Here is an 18,889-nt window from a genome sequence, read left to right as displayed (position 1 = left end):
GTACACGCCGATGGGGAAAAAACACGTACACGTGATGGGAAAAACACGTACGCACTGATGGAAAAAACCCGTACACGTGATGGGAAAAACACGTACACGCAGATAGGGGAAAAAACACGTACACGCCGATGGGGAAAAAACACGTAAACGTGATGGGAAAAACACGTACACGTGATGGGAAAAACACGTACGCACTGATGGAAAAAACACGTACACGTGATGGGAAAAACACGTACACGCAGATAGGGGAAAAAACACGTACACGCCGATGGGGAAAAAACACGTAAACGTGATGGGAAAAACACGTACACGTGATGGGAAAAACACGTACGCACTGATGGAAAAAACATGTACACGTGATGGGAAAAACACGTACACGCAGATAGGGGAAAAAACACGTACACGCCGATGGGGAAAAAACACGTACACGCCGATGGGGAAAAAACACGTAAACGTGATGGGAAAAACCCGTACACGTGATGGGAAAAACACGTACGCACTGATGGAAAAAACACGTACACGCAGATGGAAAAAACCCGTACACGTGATGGGAAAAACACGTAAACGTGATGGGAAAAACACGTACACGTGATGGGAAAAACACGTACGCACTGATGGAAAAAACACGTACACGCCGATGGGGGAAAAAACACGTACACGCCGATGGGGAAAAAGCACGTACACGCCGATGGGGAAAAAACACGTAAACGTGATGGGAAAAACACGTACGCACTGATGGAAAAAACCTGTACACGTGATGGGAAAAACACGTACGCACTGATGGAAAAAACACGTACACGCCGATGGGGAAAAAGCACGTACACGCCGATGGGGAAAAAACACGTAAACGTGATGGGAAAAACACGTACGCACTGATGGAAAAAACCCGTACACGTGATGTGAAAAACACGTACACGCAGATAGGGGAAAAAACACGTACACGCCGATGGGGAAAAAACACGTACACGCCGATGGGGAAAAAACACGTAAACGTGATGGGAAAAACACGTACACGTGATGGGAAAAACACGTACGCACTGATGGAAAAAACACGTACACGTGATGGGAAAAACACGTACACGCAGATAGGGGAAAAAACACGTACACGCCGATGGGGAAAAAACACGTAAACGTGATGGGAAAAACACGTACACGTGATGGGAAAAACACGTACGCACTGATGGAAAAAACACGTACACGTGATGGGAAAAACACGTACACGCAGATAGGGGAAAAAACACGTACACGCCGATGGGGAAAAAACACGTAAACGTGATGGGAAAAACACGTACACGTGATGGGAAAAACACGTACGCACTGATGGAAAAAACATGTACACGTGATGGGAAAAACACGTACACGCAGATAGGGGAAAAAACACGTACACGCCGATGGGGAAAAAACCCGTAAACGTGATGGGAAAAACCCGTACACGTGATGGGAAAAACACGTACGCACTGATGGGAAAAACACGTACGCACTGATGGAAAAAACACGTACGCACTGATGGAAAAAACACGTACACGCCGATGGGGAAAAAAACACGTACACGCCGATGGGGAAAAAGCACGTACACGCGATGGAAAAAACACGTACACGTGATGGGGGGAAAAACACGTACACACAGATGGAAAAAACACGTACACGCCGATAGGGGAAAAAACACGTAAACGTGATGGGAAAAACACGTACACGTGATGGGAAAAACACGTACACGTGATGGGAAAAAACACGTACACGCCGATGGGGAAAAAACACGTACACTTGATGGGAAAAACACGTACGCACTGATGGAAAAAACACGTACACGTGATGGGAAAAACACGTACACGTGATGGGGGGAAAAACACGTACACACAGATGGAAAACGCATAGAAACTTCTTCTTCTGATGATTTAACGTCCCTGTGACACACGCTGCTGATGGCGCTCTCACCTTTAATTCCAGGAATGCTGAATTAAACGATGTAACCACTTGTCATACGTACGACTGCAAAGGATTGTGGGATATAAGGCAGCTCATTGCTGTTTTAGTGGCGTGAAGCACTTATTTACTGTAATTCCCTTTCCCTCTGACCTGTCCGCTGATTTCCAAAAGCATGCAGCAGGAACGGAGGGTATCCGAGTGTGTTCGAGCACATGCGCCCAACATGTGACCTTGTATGGGACATAACGAGGCGGGGGGGGTGTACTTTCTGTGCACCAGCGCTGTGATGCTGCTGCGTATCGGCGTAGCCTCTAATCTCTGCCCTGCAGCTGCTGCTGGACAGCCTCAGTCACACAGAACAAACAAAGCAGACATGTTCAGATTGACATGATGCACTGATTTCTTAGTTTAGAAAGAAGAATTTCAGGTTTGTTTTTGTGCTATTTCAACAGCTGCATGTGAAACATCTTTAATTACTTCTGTAAGAACACAGTGACAGAAGTTAAATTTCAGATCATCGCCTCCACCAGCGGCTCGAGTTTAAGTTTACACCAGAAGCTGCTGAAGCTTCAGTAGTGGCTTTAAAGCGTTCAGGTTTCCTGCCAACAGTGAGTCGGTCAGTGAAGGCATCAGTCCTGACCCGCGGTGACCTGAACGGCTCTGCTGCCGCCGCCGCCGCCGCTCGGGGCTAAAAAAAGTCTGAGGTTTGGAGCGTCTGGCGCTGTTCTGAGACTCGTCAGTTCAGCTGAGTCGGGCCAGACGACCTTTTCAGATTATCCACAAGTGATTTATTTCAAGTGTTTGTGTTCAACACACTGGAGGAGTTTTAAAACACAGATCCAAGATGACTTTGGTGAAGATCTGCCTGATAAAAAAAGATTTTGAGGCACCATCTGTGTTTCATTGTTACCGCGACGACCAGCCGGACGTGTTCCCATTTCAGACAGTTTGAAATTCAGATATAACAGATAAACACTTTCAGGGATATAAGCCTTTCTCTCCTGTTTATATCTGGACACGTGAGAAATATCAGATTCTGTCTGCAGCTCACACAAATACAGTAACACAGTTATTATATAACTCGTATAACATTTTTAGTTTTAAATCAAACGTCTGGTGAACAGAGGAAAGATGACGTGGTGCTCTAAATGAATAATTACACTCACAGCCTGAAGCTCATGAGTGAAATACAGACATTTTTATTTTAAATCCCAACATTTTTATAAAAAATCCTGACATTTTATTTAAAATCCTGACATTTTATTTAAAATCCTGACATTTTATTTAAAATCCTGACTTTTTATTTAAAATCCTGACTTTTTATTTAAAATCCCGACATTTTATTTAAAATCTTGACATTTTATTTAAAATCTTGACATTTTATTTAAAATCCTGACTTTTTAATTTAAAATCTTGACATTTTTATTTAAAATCCTGACATTTTTATTTTAAATCCCGACTTTTTATTAAAATCCCGACATTTTATTTTAAATCTTGACATTTTTATTTAAAATCCTGACTTTTTCATTTAAAATCTTGACATTTTTATTTAAAATCCTGACATTTTTATTTTAAATCCCGACTTTTTATTAAAATCCCGACATTTTATTTTAAATCTTGACATTTTTATTTAAAATCCTGACTTTTTTATTTAAAATCCTGACATTTTTATTTAAAATCCTGACATTTTTTATTTAAAATCCTGACTTTTTATTTAAAATCCTGACTTTTTTATTTAAAATCCTGACTTTTTATTTAAAATCCTGACATTTTTTATTTAAAATCCTGACTTTTTATTTAAAATCCTGACTTTTTATTAAAAATCCTGACTTTTTATTTAAACTTTTGCTTCAAACTTCAGTCTTAATCAAACAGCAGAGTCTTTTGTTCTGTTGACGGGCATAAAAAGTGTCTTCCTCCCCTTCTTATCTCCCATCATCCTCACCCTCTCTCCACCTCCTCATATTTACTGAAAGCCGACTCCCTCCCTCCCTCCTTCCTCCCTCCTCCCTCCTCCCTCCTCCCTCCCTCCTTCCTCCCTCCCTCCCTCCTCCCTCCTTCCTCCCTCCTTCCTCCCTCCATCCCTCCCTTCCTCCCTCCTTCCTCCCTCCTCCTCCCTCCTCCTTCCTCCCTCCTCCTCCCTCCCTCCTCCCTCCTTCCTCCCTCCTCCCTCCCTCCCTCCCTCCCTCCCTCCTTCCTCCCTCCCTCCTCCTTCCTCCCTCCTCCCCCCTGACACACTCTTATATTTGTACACCCACACACTCGCTCTTCAAACACACTCTCACCTACAAAGACGCCACTTTCTCCCCATAACACCACTAATTACCCTTCAGACTGTCACTCAAACATGCACACACGTGCACACACGTGCGCACACGCCTCTGAGTCGATGCTTTTCCAATGAGGCGTTTTTTTGGGCTGGTGTTGGAGCGGCTGGTGGTTCTGTCCAAAAACCTCAACCCGAGTAACTGCAGGAAACCAAAGAAGAAGCTCAAAAGCAGGAAGAGCAAAGCATGGGTGAGTGAGCCGGAGAAGCTTCACCGTTGTATCTGTGAGATATGTTGGGCCGCAGTAGAAGAAGGATGTCCTCGTGCATTCTGCCTGGTGGAAGCAGCTTCACTAACGACCAAATTAACAATGCAATCAGAGGTCATTTATGTAATGAGGAAGCCTCCCTCCAGCTAACTCGCTGTGTTGAACCGCCTCCAACTTACCAATAACACGATGTGTGTTGCACCGGGACATGAAGACTGGGCTGTTTGTCACCCTGGCCCTCTCCCACTTTCACTCTTTCTATCTCTGACTATCTCTTTTTGCCTCTCTAACGCTTAAAATAGCCGGAGTCGCGTTATTCAGCACCAGAGCATTTCAGGAAGCACAGCCTGTCTGCCTCAGCCTCTGAATCAGTGTGACAGAAGCAAGCTGTTCGTGTTCAGATCAGCTAACAACAGGTGGGAACTTTATCCGCCTGTAAAGCATTATTATGAGTGCAGATGTGCTCAGTCACAGTTAACTTAGTTAGTTAACTTAGTTAGTTAACTTAGTTAGGTCATCAGACTATTATTGTATCTATTTAAGCATAAATAATCTCCATATTTCACAAATAAATACAAAGTTTTTGAGTCTGTAAAAGGTCATCGTGCTGAAAGGGTTCACAAACTTTCCGTTGTTGCTTTAAATCATTGGGAAAAAAAGTGTAAAACATGAATAAAAACAGGTTTAAATGATTTGAAAATCTTCTAAATCAAAATTTTATTCACAATAAAAACAAAATATGTAAAATGTTGAAAAATATCAGTTCATCCTGAATCTGATGCAGCAGCACGTCTCATAAATATTGGGACAGGTCCCTGTTTCCCACTGTGTAGCATCGACTCTTCTTTTAAGAACATCTGTAGGTGGAGAAACATCTGGACTGCAGGCAGGTCAGTGCAGCAGCTGGACTCTTCTTCTATGAAGCCGTGCTGCTGGAGTAGATGCAGGATGTGGTTTAACTCTGTCCTGCTGAAATATTTCAGGCCTTCCCTGAAGAAGGGAGCAGATGTTGCTCTAAAACCTGTTCATACCTTTCAGCTTTGATGGAGCCTTTCCAGATGTGCAGGTTTCCAGTTCCACAGGCACTAATGCCCCCTCACACCATCAGAGATGCAGGCTTTGAACTGAGAGCTGATAACCAGCTGGATGCTCCCTCTCCTCTTTAGTCTGGAGGACGCAGCCTCAGGTTCTGATCCATCTGACCACAGAACAGTTTCCTCTTTGCTTCAGTCCATCTTAAACGAGCTTCGGTCCAGAGAAGACGGCAGAGTTCCTGGATCATGTCCACATGTGGCTTCTTCTCTGCCTGATGGAGCTTTAACCTGCATCTGTGGATGTTACGCTGAGCTGTGCTCACAGACCATGATTCCTGGAAGTGTTCCTGAGCCCAGGCAGGGATTTCCAGGACAGAATCAGGTCTGTTTTTAATGCAGAGCTGCCTGAGGGCCTGAAGGTCACAGACATCCAGGCCTGAAGGTCACAGAGATGTCTCCAGATCCTCTTTGGATGATTTTAGGTTCTGTAGATGAGACTCTGCCTCTCTCAGGTGCTCTTTTATACCCAATCATGTTGCTAATTAACCTGATTAGTTTCAACATCTTCCTCCAGCTGTTTCTTTTCAGCAGCACCTACTTTTCCAGCCTTTTATTGCTCCTGTCCCAACTTTTCTGAGACGTGTTGCTGCCGTCAGATTCAAGATGAGTTTTATTATTCATGAAATGTTTCACTTTCATCATTTGTTTTCATTTAAAATAATTTACTTTTCGTCCCAACATTTATGGAACTGAGGTTGTACATTAAGACCTTATTATTTGTTCCATGAACATGTAGCACACAGCTGCCACTTAACAACTGTTCAGATTTAGATAACTAATCCGTGTTGAAATAAAGAGTAAAAAGAACAACAAAGTACTTCATGAACAAAAACAAGCTGCCAGTAACAGTACAGGATGTTAGCGACAGATATTACACGCTCAGAACATTCAGAGGCCTGATAGCAGAAGGAACGATAGCGATTAGTTCTCATGATGTCGCCCCTGAGGGCATAACTGAAAGCTCCTTAAGAACGACTCACATATGAGTATAAAATGTGCAACAAGAACAAAAAAGACTCTGACCAGGATTCTTCTGGTTTTGAGGGGGTCGTTTGACTCGGTCCAAGCTGTTTTGAGGCGGTCGTTGGACTCGTTTCAGGCCGTTTTGAGGCGGTCGTTTGACTCGGTCCAAGCTGTTTTGAGGTGGTCGTTTGACTCGTTTCAGGCCGTTTTGAGGCGGTCGTCGGACTCGGTCCAGGCTGTTTTAAGGCAGTCGTTGGACTCGGTCCAAGCTGTTTTGAGGCGGTCGTCGGACTCGTTTCAGGCTGTTTTGAGGCGGTCGTCGGACTCGGTCCAGGCTGTTTTGAGGCAGTCGTTGGACTCGGTCCAAGCTGTTTTGAGGCGGTCGTCGGACTCGTTTCAGGCCGTTTTGAGGCGGTCGTCGGACTGGGTCCAGGCTGTTTTGAGGTGGTCGTTTGACTCGGTCCAGGCTGTTTTGAGGCGGTCGTCGGACTCGTTTCAGGCCGTTTTGAGGCGGTCGTCGGACTCGGTCCAAGCTGTTTTAAGGTGGTCGTTTGACTCGGTCCAAGCTGTTTTGAGGCGGTCGTCGGACTCGTTTCAGGCCGTTTTGAGGCGGTCGTCGGACTGGGTCCAGGCTGTTTTGAGGCGGTCGTTTGACTCGGTCCAAGCTGTTTTAAGGCGGTCGTCGGACTCGTTTCAGGCCGTTTTGAGGCGGTCGTCGGACTCGGTCCAGGCTGTTTTAAGGCGGTCGTTGGACTCGGTCCAAGCTGTTTTGAGGCGGTCGTCGGACTCGTTTCAGGCCGTTTTGAGGCGGTCGTCGGACTCGGTCCAGGCTGTTTTAAGGCGGTCGTTTGACTCGGTCCAAGCTGTTTTAAGGTGGTCGTCGGACTCGGTCCAGGCTGTTTTAAGGCAGTCGTTGGACTCGGTCCAAGCTGTTTTGAGGCGGTCGTCGGACTCGTTTCAGGCTGTTTTAAGGCGGTCGTCGGACTCGTTTCAGGCTGTTTTAAGGCGGTCGTTGGACTCGGTCCAAGCTGTTTTGAGGCGGTCGTCGGACTCGTTTCAGGCTGTTTTGAGGCGGTCGTCGGACTCGTTTCAGGCCGTTTTGAGGCGGTCGTCGGACTCGGTCCAGGCCGTTTTGAGGCGGTCGTCGGACTGGGTCCAGGCTGTTTTGAGGTGGTCGTTTGACTCGTTTCAGGCCGTTTTGAGGCGGTCGTCGGACTCGTTTCAGGCTGTTTTGAGGCGGTCGTCGGACTCGTTTCAGGCCGTTTTGAGGCGGTCGTCGGACTGGGTCCAGGCCGTTTTGAGGCGGTCGTCGGACTGGGTCCAGGCTGTTTTGAGGCGGTCGTCGGACTGGGTCCAGGCCGTTTTGAGGCGGTCGTCGGACTGGGTCCAGGCTGTTTTGAGGCAGTCGTCGGACTCGTTTCAGGCCGTTTTGAGGCGGTCGTCGGACTCGGTCCAGGCCGTTTTGAGGCGGTCGTCGGACTGGGTCCAGGCTGTTTTGAGGTGGTCGTTTGACTCGGTCCAGGCTGTTTTGAGGCGGTCGTCGGACTCGTTTCAGGCTGTTTTGAGGTGGTCGTTTGACTCGGTCCAAGCTGTTTTAAGGTGGTCGTTTGACTCGGTCCAAGCTGTTTTGAGGCGGTCGTCGGACTCGTTTCAGGCCGTTTTGAGGCGGTCGTCGGACTGGGTCCAGGCTGTTTTGAGGTGGTCGTTTGACTCGGTCCAGGCTGTTTTGAGGCGGTCGTCGGACTCGTTTCAGGCTGTTTTGAGGCGGTCGTCGGACTGGGTCCAGGCTGTTTTAAGGCGGTCGTTTGACTCGGTCCAGGTTGTTTTGAGGTGGTCGTTTGACTCGGTCCAAGCTGTTTTAAGGCGGTCGTCGGACTCGTTTCAGGCTGTTTTGAGGCGGTCGTCGGACTGGGTCCAGGCCGTTTTGAGGCGGTCGTCGGACTCGGTCCAGGCTGTTTTAAGGCGGTCGTCGGACTCGGTCCAGGCTGTTTTGAGGCGGTCGTCGGACTCGTTTCAGGCTGTTTTGAGGCGGTCGTCGGACTGGGTCCAGGCTGTTTTGAGGCGGTCGTCGGACTCGGTCCAGGTTGTTTTGAGGTGGTCGTTTGACTCGGTCCAAGCTGTTTTAAGGCGGTTGTCGGACTCGTTTCAGGCTGTTTTGAGGCGGTCGTCGGACTCGTTTCAGGCCGTTTTGAGGCGGTCGTCGGACTGGGTCCAGGCTGTTTTGAGGCGGTCGTCGGACTCGTTTCAGGCCGTTTTGAGGCGGTCGTCGGACTGGGTCCAGGCTGTTTTGAGGCGGTCGTCGGACTCGTTTCAGGCTGTTTTGAGGCGGTCGTCGGACTGGGTCCAGGCTGTTTTGAGGCGGTCGTCGGACTCGTTTCAGGCTGTTTTGAGGCGGTCGTCGGACTGGGTCCAGGCTGTTTTGAGGCGGTCGTCGGACTCGTTTCAGGCTGTTTTGAGGCGGTCGTCGGACTCGTTTCAGGCCGTTTTGAGGCGGTCGTCGGACTGGGTCCAGGCTGTTTTGAGGCGGTCGTCGGACTCGTTTCAGGCCGTTTTGAGGCGGTCGTCGGACTGGGTCCAGGCTGTTTTGAGGCGGTCGTCGGACTCGTTTCAGGCCGTTTTGAGGCGGTCGTCGGACTGGGTCCAGGCTGTTTTGAGGCGGTCGTCGGACTCGTTTCAGGCCGTTTTGAGGCGGTCGTCGGACTCGTTTCAGGCTGTTTTGAGGCGGTCGTCGGACTCGTTTCAGGCTGTTTTGAGGCGGTCGTCGGACTCGTTTCAGGCTGTTTTGAGGCGGTCGTCGGACTCGTTTCAGGCCGTTTTGAGGCGGTCGTCGGACTCGTTTCAGGCTGTTTTGAGGCGGTCGTCGGACTCGTTTCAGGCTGTTTTGAGGCGGTCGTCGGACTCGGTCCAAGCTGTTTTAAGGCGGTCGTTTGACTCGGTCCAAGCTGTTTTAAGGTGGTCGTTTGACTCGGTCCAGGCTGTTTTAAGGCGGTCGTTGGACTCGGTCCAAGCCGTTTTGAGGCGGTTCAGGCTGTTTTAAGGTGGTCGTTTGACTCGGTCCAAGCTGTTTTAAGGCGGTATTTCTCACATCTTGTAGTCATGACAAAATCAAACATGTTCAATCTCTTTAGTCTTTAGTCTTGTTTTATGCAGATTGACTCGTTCTGCGTTTTCATTCAACAACGCTGTTGTCACTTCCAAACAGGAAGCATGTAACCATGGCGGTTCGGCTGAAAAACGCTGCAGTTCAGTTGGACCAAACAAAAGGAGGAGCAACTAACTGCATTGTGGAAACAGCACGAACGTCTCTACGATATTTCATGCCTCCAGGACTTTTGCTTTGGGAAATAATGGAAGAAATTGGCGACAGGATGAGCCCAACATCTGGGCGGCCTGTTGTTGCTGCTGATTCTTCATGTCAGTTTGGTGTTTTAGAGCCCAAAGACAGCAGGAAGCTCAGTCTCTGTGCTGCTGTGTGGGGCTTACATCCACGCTCCTGTTAAAAGATAATAAACCCATTTATCTCAGAAAATGATCTCTGGTGATTATCGGAAACTTTGATCCAACACATCCTGCAGGATACAGAGTTGGTAGCCTCGCTTGATGTGGTCGCAGTAATAGGCTTGTCTCCTGGGAGGCGGTGACCAGCTGTAGACCCCAGAGCACTGAGGGGAAACGCCTTATTACAGGCAATAGGAAGGCGTTTAATCTGCTTGTGTAACAGTTAAAACAACTGTACCTGCTCAAGAGGTTCCTGATGACATCATAACTGTGTTTGCCAGGAAATTGTGAGTATTTCTGACATCTTCTTTAAATGAGAAAACCACTGAAGGATATAAAACATCCGTTTGTCTCCGTCTGCATTCCTTCGGTGTGACAAATCATTTTCTGACCACATTAAACATTTCAGTCCCTGCGAGGCCACGATTAGCCGACTTTAAATGATTTGTGGAGTTGTAAAAAGCCCGACTGTGTTTGCAGGATTTCGGTTTATGTGCTCGTCTCCGTGTGTCTAATCCAAGCTTTAGAGGATGTGTCCCTGCTCGGTCCGTCCGTCTGTATGCTTCCACAGATTACTTCACATGATCTGGGACAGGTGTGCAGCGCAGCGTGCGCTATATCGTGTGTGCACATCCTGTCCTGTGTGCACCAAGAAGAAAACACATTAAAACATTAAAATGTATCTGAGTGTGTGTGCTTTGGTGTGACTGTGCGCTCCTATCCCAGATTACCCCAAATTTATCTTTCAGCTGCTGCTGATCTGACATCACCGCTGACATTGGCAGTGACATCACTGGCGATGACACATGATGTCCTTTTCTGATTGCTATTTTAATCTTTTGGCTGCAGAATTGAGGGGAGATGATGGAGTTATTTCGACTCAAATTTAACTTTTTCCAGATATAGCTAGGATATTATTTTTTTAATTGGCTCTATATGAATTAATTGGATTATGATTGCAATGAATTGAATTCCAATTGGCTTGAATTGGACTATATTACTTAAGTGCCTTGAGATGATATTTGTTGTAATCTGGCGCTATATAAATGAAATTGAATTGAATTGAATTGAATATGTTGATGATAATATTTGAGATTAAATGAACATGTTAAAGCTAATGAAACCTGTGATTTGCATTGTTTGTCTAAATAAACCAATTACGCCTTGCCCCAATCATATGTCTACCAAAGCCTGACTGATCATTGTGGTTTGTGGAAGCCAGTTTGGAACAGTTATAGTCTGACTGCCTTTGGTCATTCATAGTTAACTTCGGTCCATTAAAGCAGTTCAACTAGTCATTTACAACATTTAACCTGCTTTTCTCCATGCTCACAGGTGATCCTGACAGTTTACCTCAATGACACCCAGCAGATGCTAACTGAGGTCCCAGTTACTCCGGCAACCAGAGTGGTTGACGTGGTCGAGTACTGCAAAGAGGCCGGCGAGGGGGAGTGTCACCTGGCTGAAGTATGGAATGGACACGGTGAGTCCGATCACGGTCAAATACACGATGAACGAAAACATCAACTCATCACCTAGGAGACAGGCTTTAATCAAAATCCATCTTGGTTTAAGTCAAATAGCTCCCAGAAAGGTTCACCCAACAAGGCACCAACAGGATGTTGGTGAAGGATTAATTTCTGTATTTATATGTATGTTCCTGCAGTCACACCAGAAACACTCCAGCTATATGTATAGATACAAATAGTTACAAACAGTTTAGCATGTAGCTGCAAGTTAGCAGTTAGCTGTGAGTTAGCAGTTAGCTGTAAGTTAGCAGCAGATGCTAGCAAACAATGCTTTCTCATCAACAGTAATGGACCAAGCCGGAGATGTGCACAGCGTAACTCGTAGTAATGCATGTGAACCGTTAATTACTGCGTTTAAAGATTTTGGATATATTAACCTCATTAAACAATTGTACCTGGAGACCTCCATCTTTATCAGAAACATGCCGATAATGTAACGCTAACACACCGAGAGTGAGGAGAGGACCGGTGTTGTGTTGGAAACACACCTTAAACACAGCTGCAGGTTGTCTGAGTTACAGAACGGAACCGTTCAGCTAGAAAGCTTCAGCTAACAAAGTAATGTGGGAACAATAATGTTCATCTTTCAGAAAGGAACAGCAGTAACTCCTTAGAAGTTGGTGTACGCCATCTTCATTAGCTAAGCTGTTAGCGTTAGCTTCAGCTAACAAAGTAATGTGGGAACAATAATGTTCATCTTTCAGAAAGGAACAGCAGGAACTCCTTAGAAGTTGGTGTACGTCATCTTCATTAGCTAAGCTGTTAGCGTTAGCTGCTGCTAAAGGAAGAAATAAATCAGTAAATAAACCATGAGGAGTTATTTCTCAGATGCTTCCATTTCCCTGCTCTGAAGTTCAGGCTCTGAGAGTTGGAACTGATCCTCTTTGTGGCTCAGTTCCTTCAGTCCAGCGTTGAACTGGACCAAGTTGTTAAAACAGTGGGATGAAAAGTGTTTGCTGCACATTCTTTAGCTAACTCTGCTGGAACATTAGCCTCAGATATAGTTTATCCACTGGGCTCTTATATCCTCTGAGGCTGCTGCTGGATGGAAGATGCATGCTCCTCAGTGCAGCTGACAGCAGAACATTTCCACCAGAAGCTGGCTTCATCCGTCCAGCAGGGTGGATGTGAGTGGGCGGGGCTTAGCAGAGGAGGCGGAGCCAACTTAAGGAGTGACGTACTTTAGAAATGAAATTTTGGGAGTTTTACACCTGCTGGTGACTTCAGACACACTGATATATGCTCTCAGGAACAGGAAGAAGGGATTTTACACAATATGTCACCTGTGAGCCATAAAAAAGCAGAATTGCATTCCTTTTTTCTCATTTTTTGGTTGTTTGATTCTTTACTGTCTGTACTAGAATCATATCAAAGTAAACAGATTTTCTCCCAGTTCGTTTCGTCACACCTCATATGCCTGGAGATCTATAATAAGTTTATGAGCAGCAGGGTGAGAGCTGGAATAAAATAAGTGGAGCAGCAGCTCATTCAGTCGCCTGCAGTGGAAAGAAGATCCTGCTTCACATCTTGCTCTGCAGCACAGATGTGGTTTTGAACTTGATACAGGTTGAAGTTGCATATGTTGGTCCACCCACCCACCAGCAGATCTTTAGGACACCAGGAAAGATGATAATTCTCTGTTACTCTGCTGTTCCTACAGGAGCTTGAACCATATCTCCACATCCTTCACCAGAGTCCAGGCTCCACATAATAACTATAGACAGCCTGTCCTTTGAGGATCAGACTGTGTACATGGTCATAATCTGGTATTATATGACAGGATAATGGCAGTGTGAACTGGCCTACATCACTTGCTCTAAAGCTAATTATAAACAGAGCCAGACCTACAGCTTGTGAAATCAATACAGCGCTGAGTGCGTCCTCTGTATCGTGTGACACTGTGAGCTGGAATAGACCACAGCGACCACCTCCATTAAAGCATGGCCCATATTGGTTCAATCACAGCCGTCCAAGCGTGTTTGTGTGGATCTGTGGCGGGACGCAGCGTCAGATGGGCTATAAACGGCTCCGATAAGGGTGGCGCTGTAAGCAGGACACAATAAATGCTGGTATTTATTGTGTCAGAGTGTTGCGGTGTGACGAGAGGCCATTGCTCAAGGGCACAAGAGGTTTCGTGGTTGTGTCAGGATGCACTAAGCCGTGTGCATTCAGCTTTGATTGATTCATGTATTTCACTGTAAAAATACTGCAGCTCCCACAAGCCGAGCTTTACAGATTTAATTCCAAACGCCGGCTGTTTTTACGAGTCCGGACTAGTTTGGTTTCCTGGATTAGGAGCCTTATTCCACCTGTGCGATATGGAAACTATGGAAACGCCTGCTGTGCACAGAGAGCTGCAGTTACAGCTTGGTCATTTAACTGGACCGCGTTCATATGCACAGGAGGAGAGTTGTGTTATCGATTCAGGGATGTCCAACGCTGTTGGCTCAGAGAAAGACCTCCTGCTGCCTCTGGCTTCCTGATCATGGTCCATGCAGCTGAACTCTCTGCTCAGACGCTGTCTTTAAGCTGCGTTAACGGTGATTCTGTCGGATTCTAGGGTTTTAAAATCAGGATTTTATTAGAGCAGAGCGACAGTCTGGAGACGCTTTAAGTCTGATTTCAGTCCCAGTTTCTGACAGACTAAAACAGAAAAATATGCGAATCAGAGCAGGTTTAATTGGGAATTCAGCTGGATCAATATTCACTTTTTCGCGTTGCACCGCGACCCGTTTTGGTTTTCTTTCTCCACCACAACCACATCATCTTTTTTTTAACATTTCTATAGCCTGGAAGCCTTAAAGAATGGAAATTAGAATAAAAATGAACCTTGAAGTGTTAAATAAAGTACAGAAAGTTCTTTTATTTCCCCTTTAAGGATCTGAACAGCTTGGTAAATCTTTTCCAGCACTTTTTGGCTGCATTATTTCAGAACCATGGCCTCAGATTTCCTCCCGGCTGCTTCACACTCAGTTTTGAACTGAAGGTCATGGCGTGAAGAAGAACCTGTGCAGGATCGGTGACCGGAGGCAGAACCGGCGGAGTCCAACACGCTCCGTAAACGAGTTCACCGTCGCCGCTCTGTATCCGTCTGATAACTCGGACCGAACCTTCCTGTCAAATGGAAATGTTCCTGTTGTTTTTGAGTCAGTGTAAAACAACATGAAAGCAAAAGCAGCAGAGAAAGTGATGAGAGAAGGTCAACCAACACAATCAATTCTATACAAAAGCACTTTTAGTGGGTCTTTTTATTTCCACACACGGATCAATTAAACCCACATCTCCAGATTCACAAACAGCATCTTTCCCTGAGCCATAAACATGAAATCTACTCTTTAAAAAGGTTTTTTTTTTTACTTATAAAAGTAAAAAACATGATGGTTTGTCATATTTCCTGATGCTTAATCTCATATGTAATATATATTGATAATAAAGCTTGTAATTCTGATGTTTATTTGTGAACCAGCTCTCTGTCTTCTTCTTCTTTCCCATACAACAGTTTACACACCTTTGGCTGCACAGCAGCGGGCGTCACGGTGGGATTAAACAATGCAGTTAAAGCAGGAAAGAGGTCACTGAAATACTAAAACCATGAAAAGGTGCCGGAATAACAAGATTTATCCCATGAAAGGAAGCCAGATGATTATAAAACCCTGATTTAGGCTCTGCGGTTGTATCCAGCAGAGGTGTTACTGTGAATATGTGCTGCTGTGTTACGTGAGCCACATAATTAACTAAATTATGAATCATCCTCTCATTCCTCCTGATCACACACCATAATAATGTGAAGTTAATTAGCGGCATCTCTTTCAAACACGTTCTCACCGTCTTTTTTCAGAGCGAGCGCTCCCTCAGGAGCTCTTGCTGCTGGATCTCCTTCAGCAGTGGGGAGCCAGGAGGCCGGAGGTCAGCTTCTATCTCAGGCACTGCCCCCCCTGGACTCAAGGTACAGCAGCAAACAAACACTTTAAAGCTTTCCTCGAAGGTAAGAAGTAAGAGTGAATGACTGGATCTCTGAACACACCAAGAGTGGTGAAGAGGTTTAGAGGTTAGGTCAGTGACTCGGTCAGTAATTAGACGGATTAGATGATTAGAGTTGCATAAGGGGGGGGGGGGGGGGGTGAGGACACAAGGACAAAAATGTCAAATTATATCCTGCCAAAGAAGCTGAAACAAAAGAATACCGTGGTAACAGCGGCCATGAACAGAAAACGTGAATGATTGTGTAGTAAAAGCACTGTTTCTGCTCCCTGAAGGCGGGGGCTAACCCCCCCACCTGCTGATCTGCTCCCGTTTTACGCTTCAGTCATTAAAAACATAATTATCATTCATTAGAATCTCATTATCGCTGTATGCTTGTGAACTGCATCACGAATTAATCAGAACTTGGCTGAGTCACACATCGTTTAAGTTTTCTCATGTGTTGACTGATTGTTTTTCTGTTTTTCACCCTTCATCAGGACTATAGTTATGAAACATCTGCCCCCCCCACTGCTCCTCAGAGTAAAACTAAACCAAACAATTCAGACGTGATTAAAGCTCACATTTTCATACATCTAAACCCCCCCCCCCCCCCCCCCCCCCCCATGTAGAAATTACAACACTTTTCATGCACAGCATCCCTCATTTCAGGGCTCCATGGTGTGTGGGACAGGTGGCTTCCAGGTGAGTTTCAGTCTGTTCAGCATGAGGAGAGAAGCTGTTATGAGGCTTATAACCCGAATAAAACCATCGGAGACATGAGTCAAACCTTAGGATCACCAACAGCAGCTGTCTGGAAGATCATGAAGAAGAAAGAATGCTCTGTTAGGCCAAAGAAGACAGAAAAACCCTCAAAGGCCCGTCCAACAGATCAGAACCAGCCTGCAGGAGGCAGGTGTGTCTCTGTCAGAGACGACTGTCCTCAGAAGACTTCATGAACAGAAACACTTCTTACTTCCCTCCGTTAGCTCTCCTTTAGCTGCAAGTAGCCACATAACAGCAGCTATGAGCTAACAGAGCTATAGCACACATTCATTCATTCATTCTTCTTAAAGCATTGGTGAAATAAAGACACAATGCCTTACTTAGAGGCTGTATTGTCTATGCCCTGTTCTCTCTTATTATATGGATATATGCGGATCTTGAGTGATCTAAATATCTTCCGAAGGACGCCGATTTTCGCCAAACTGTTCTTGGTGAGTAGATGAACGTGTTTCATGCCAGAAATAAGGTTTAAAAATACCGGAGTTCCCCTTTAAGTACAACACAAAAATAAATCCATACCACCCAAAGACAATATGATGACCATTCTCTTCGTTCTGCAGGATACTGTGAAATGACATTTTATCCAATATATCATCTGGCTACACTGCTACATGCTAACCGCTAGTTAGCCAAAAAGTCCTTAAAGGAGCTGCAGAGTTCTGGAAAAAGGTGTTCTGGACAGACCGGACCCAGAAGAACCTGCATCAGTGGGGATGCATGGTGCCACAGGTTCTGGCTCACTTATCCTCACTGATGATGGAGCTGAACTCTGAGCTGAAACATCTGACCTGCTCCAGTTCCAGTAAATGCCTCCAAACCCATTGGCCGGAGCTTCATCCTGATCCAAACATCCTGCTGAGCAGCAGCAGAGTTGCTCAGAGCTGAAACATGTTGGAGGAGCCCGTCAGCTGGTTCAGATCCAGCTGAATATGAGTTTTACGCTGAGGAGCAGTAATGTCCCTAACATGGGAGGGGGCTGTGTGATGATAGCTTAATGAGCAGCGGGGTGACATCTGGAATCAGATGAAAAGAGCAGCAGCTCGTTTGGTCGCCTGCAGGCAGCTTCTCCCCTCGGTCCTCCTGCTTCTGCGGTTTTGATCTGTCTGAACATGCAGCATCATCTGTGGCTTTCAGGGACAGGCTGCACTTATGCTGCCATTGGACCACAGCATCACGTCACCCTCATGGTTTACCTCCTCCAACGCGAACTTAAAGTCACGTGTCCTCTGCCTGCACCCCCCACACGGAGGCATCACCTTCCTCTCAGATACAGAATCTGCCCGAGCCCTTTAGTGGAGAGCAGACTGTCCTCACTGGGATGCACCAGGGGTCATTAACTGGTCCTCGCCCACCTCAGATGATCACACACGTTTATAGAAAAAGTTTTCTTCCTGGTCTAACAGCTGTGTGGGATGAAGTGACTGAAGGTGAAACTGGGAGCTGCAGGGCTTAGCTGAGACTGAACCCGTCTGGTCGGGGTAGATTTAAAGCCACTGATGCTATTTATAGGTTACACACAGAGAGAAGGGGGATAAGTGTATTATTAACATTTACGTTGTGTTAAAGTGTGTCATGGAACAAGTGACCACGCATTAGTATTATTTTAATTAGGAACCGAATGTAAATGATTAACGACACGTAGCTTCTAACTTTCACCTCATGGTCGTTTTGTTGAATATTGACAGAAGAAGATGCTCAAATATTCCAATAGTTAAAGGAAAAGTTTGAAGGTTTTTGCAGACTTAAAGGGTTTAAATGCTTTAAATTGTGTCTGATTTGTGTGGTTGGAGTGGAAAAGAGGCGGATTTTCTCATCCAAGGTTGAATGATTGATTAAAGCCCAGCTCTTGTGCTTGTGTGTGTGTGTGTGTGTGTGTGTGTGTCTGTGTGTGTGTGTCAGTCACATGTCCACCGGGTCACAAGGCTCAACTCGCCCGGATCCATTTTAAAATGGCGTTTCACAGCTCGGCTCACATTTCTTTTCATTGTTCATTTGTATGCAGGAAGTCAGCAGCCGCCAGGGGAGAGCTGGACCACGGAGGCAGCAGAGAGCGCTGATGACAAGGTACGTGCACGCACACACACACACACACACTTAGCTGCTGGACCGGGTTCGGTGCATCACTTTACAGGCTCAGAATTCAGGTTTTTTCATCATTTCCTAAATAGCAGCACTTTTAATCCTTCATTTGCTGCAGCCAGGCAGAATGGAACAAGCTACGGTGGCCCTGAGGCACAAAACACAGCAAGAAAAACAGAAACTCACACCGCATCACCTCCAAAAATATAACAACTTCAGGATTTTATCAGAGCAGAGCGACAGTCTGGAAACGCTGATTTTCCCAGTTTCTGACTAAAGGATTCAGCTTTCAGAATTCAGCTGTATTAAGAGGTGTAAAAAGATGCTTCTGTGCACAGAAACTAGGTCCATTTGAGTGTTTACATGCAGGAGTTATTTGATTCTTCATCACTTTTCTGGTCCAGTTGTGAGAAGCTTGGATTCTTACAGTTGTTTACATGCATTTTAAATTCAATTCAGTTTTATTTATAAAGCGCCAGATTACAACAATTGTCATCTCAAGGCACTTAAATAATAAAG

At 46.0% G+C, this 18,889-nt stretch overlaps 1 pseudogene; it reads left to right on the top strand.

Annotated features, from left to right (window-relative positions):
- Positions 1 to 4,300: 4,300 nt before the first annotated feature.
- LOC140270382 (apoptosis-stimulating of p53 protein 1-like) overlaps positions 4,301 to 18,889 on the top strand; it is a 47,802-nt pseudogene continuing 33,213 nt past the window's right edge.

The sequence above is a fragment of the Leuresthes tenuis genome, unplaced genomic scaffold (assembly GCF_036924035.1).
Source record: "Leuresthes tenuis unplaced genomic scaffold, fLeuTen1.0.hap1 SCAF_15, whole genome shotgun sequence".
Taxonomy (NCBI): domain Eukaryota; kingdom Metazoa; phylum Chordata; class Actinopteri; order Atheriniformes; family Atherinopsidae; genus Leuresthes; species Leuresthes tenuis.
Note: the sequence above shows the minus strand (reverse complement) of the source record. Positions and strands in the feature narration are given on the sequence as shown.